The following is a 3,547-nucleotide window of genomic DNA, read 5'->3' on the forward strand; positions in this document are numbered from 1 at the left end:
AAAACATGTTTTTATATGGTAAATTTGGCGTATTTTACATAATTCATTTTTTTAAATTGCTTATAAAATACTCAATTCTCATGTTAGTACCTTGAAACCTGGACCACTAGAAAGAGAATATTTTTTCTTATTTAGCATTAATTACTTTCATACATGACATATAAGCCAATACTTCATAAACACTATAAAACATGTTTTTATATGGTAAATTTGGCATATTTTACAAATTCATTTTTTTAAATTGCTTATGAAATACTCAATTCTCATGTTAGTATCCTGAAACCTTGACCACTAGAAAGAGAATATGTTTCTTATTTAGCATTAATTACTGCCATACATTTCATTTAAGCCAATACTTCATAAACACTTTAAAACATGTTTTTATATGGTAAATTTGGCGTATTTTACAAATTCATTTTTTTAATTGCTTATAAAATACTCAATTCTCATATTAGTACCTTGAAACCTTGACCACTAGAAAGAGAATATGTTTCTTATTTAGCATTAATTACTTCATACCTTACATATAAGCCAATACTTCATAACGTTATAAACCTGTTTTTATATGATAATTTTGGCATATTTTACAAATTCATTTTATTAAATTGCTTATAAAATACTCAATTCTCATGTTAGTACCTTGAACCTTGACCACTAGAAAGAGAATATGTTTCTTATTTAGCATTAATTATTTTCATACATTACATATAAGCCAATACTTCATAATCACTATAAAACATGTTTTTATATGATAATTTTGGCGTATTTTACAATTCATTTTATTAATTGCTTATAAAATACTCAATTCTCATATTAGTACCTTGAAACCTTGACCACTAGAAGTGAATATGTTTCTTATTTAGCATTAATTACTCTCATACATTTCATTTAAGCCAATACTTCTTAAACTCTATAAAACTTGTTTTTATATGATAATTTTGGAGTATATTACAAATTCAAATTTTTTATGGTTTATGAAACACTTAATTCTCAATTAATTGACATGAAACCAACACCATTGAATTAAGTAAATGATTTTTATTTAACTTTATTAACTTCCATGTATTTCATTGATGCTGGTATTTCATAGACACTATAAACATGCTTTTAAATGATATTTTTGACTCGTGTTTTAAATTCATATTTTAAACTGCTTATGAAACACTCATTTCTCAATTAATTCTCCACAATCTTACAAATTTAACTGACTACATTTTTTTCAGATTGCAGTGCAGCAGTTTACCCAAGGCTTGCTGAGACAGGAATTTGCATTCATACCACTTTGTGAAAGTATCAACATATTATTTTGAAAATAAACTAGAAGATACTAATAATAATATTGGATTTATGCAATGTGTGTGTAATGGTTATTGAATATAATTGATAATAAATTAATAGTTGTGAAACAATTGTTATTTGTTATATATATGAATAAAAGATTAGTAAACACTTTTAGCTTGTAATTTTATTCTTCTTATTTACCTATGCTATAAAAATCTTTTATTTAGACTATATATAAATGATAATTTTGACAAAATTACAAATTCACATTTTCAACTGTTTATAGAAGAATTAATCATTAAGTCAATATTAACACCAACAGAGGGCGGGAGGTTCCCCATACCATGGTCGACGACTGACCTACCACAGGAAGAATCTGGTTGGTTATGTGCCGTTCACCGTTCCACTGCTCACCGGAATGGGGCGGCATATTTATTAGGCTTTTGACTGTATGTCTTGTACATTACGAAAGAATATTTATACTATCAACGAATTGTTCATATTTTACGCCCGAAATTAACACAAGTCAGTGTCCTGATCCTCGACCAATGCATTAAGAAAATGATTTAAATTTATCATTGAAAAATTATCATCAAATTCATATGGAAATGGGGTATTTTTCAGTTATTGTACAAGTGTATTCTTTTTTAAAAGTACAAAACATTCTGTTAATTTGTACAATCTTTTATGGCTTATCATAATTATTATTTGTTATCATCTGTTTATGCTTAAATTCGTATCTTTTTACAGATTTACATTCGTACTAGTGTTTAAGTTTCAACTGTAAATAGTTTTCAATTATTTTGTATTAAAGATGAAGGTTGTCTGTTAGTTTTTGTTTTGATTGTTTCAATTTCTAAATTATCCAGTGTTTTCCACGCACTAGTTGTTATAGAATTATTTTCGTTCTCCTTATGGTGTGTAGTAGTGACAATTGGATTAAGTAAATGATTCTTTTTTAGCATTATTAACTTTCATGTATTTCATTGATGCTGATACTTCATAAACACTATAAACATGCTTTTATATGATAATTTTGACTCGTGTTATAAATTCATATTTTTAACTGCTTATGAAACACTCAATTCTCAATTAATTCTCCACTAATTTTACATATTTAACTGACTACATTTTTTTCAGATTGCAGTGCAGCAGTTCACTCAAGGCTTACTGAGACAGGAATTTGCATTTATACCACTTTGGAAAATATCAACATCTATTTTGAAAATAAACTAGAAGATACTTATAACAACAATAATGGTCTTTTGCAAGGTACGTGTAATAATAACTGTATGTAATTGATAGCAACTTAATATTAGTGAAACAAAAAGTAAGTATCATGAAACCAAGACCAATGAATTATGTAAATGATTCTTATTAAGCATTATTAATTCCATGTATTTCATTGATGCTGATACTTCATAAACACTATTAACATGCTTTTAAATGACAATTTTGACTCGTGTTATAAATTCATATTTTAACTGCTTATGAAACACTCAATTCTCAATTAATTGTCCACTAATTTTACATATTTAACTGACTACATTTTTTTAGATTGCAGTGCAGCAGTACACCAAGGCTTGCTGAGACAGGAATTTGCATTCATACCACTTTGGGAAAGTATCAACATCTTATTTTGAAAATATACTAGAAGATATTGATAATAATATTGGATATATGCAATGTGTGTGTAATGGTTATTGAATTTAATTGATAGCAAATTAATACTAGTGAAACAAAAAATTAGTATCATGAAACCAAGACCAATGAATTAAGTACATGATTCTTATTTAGCATTATTAACTTCCATGTATTTTTGTTGATGCTGATATTTCATAAACACTATAAAACATGTTTTTATATGATAATTTTAACGTAAATTACAAATTCAAATTTTTTATGGCTTATGAAATACTCAATTCTCATGTTAGTATCTTGAAACCTTGACCACTAGAAAGAGAATATGTTTCTTATTTAGCATTAATTACTTTCATACATTACATATAAGCCAATACTTCATAAACACTATAAAACATGTTTTTATATGGTAAATTTGGCGTATTTTACAAATTCATTTTTTTAAATTGCTTATAAAATACTCAATTCTCATGTTAGTATCTTGAAACCTTGACCACTAGAAAGAGAATATGTTTCTTATTTAGCATTAATTACTTTCATACATAACATATAAGCCAATACTTCATAAACACTATAAAACATGTTTTTATATGGTAAATTTGGCATATTTTACAAATTCATTTTT

Source organism: Rhopalosiphum maidis, chromosome 3, assembly GCF_003676215.2.
Source record: "Rhopalosiphum maidis isolate BTI-1 chromosome 3, ASM367621v3, whole genome shotgun sequence".
NCBI classification, from domain to species: Eukaryota; Metazoa; Arthropoda; class Insecta; order Hemiptera; family Aphididae; genus Rhopalosiphum; species Rhopalosiphum maidis.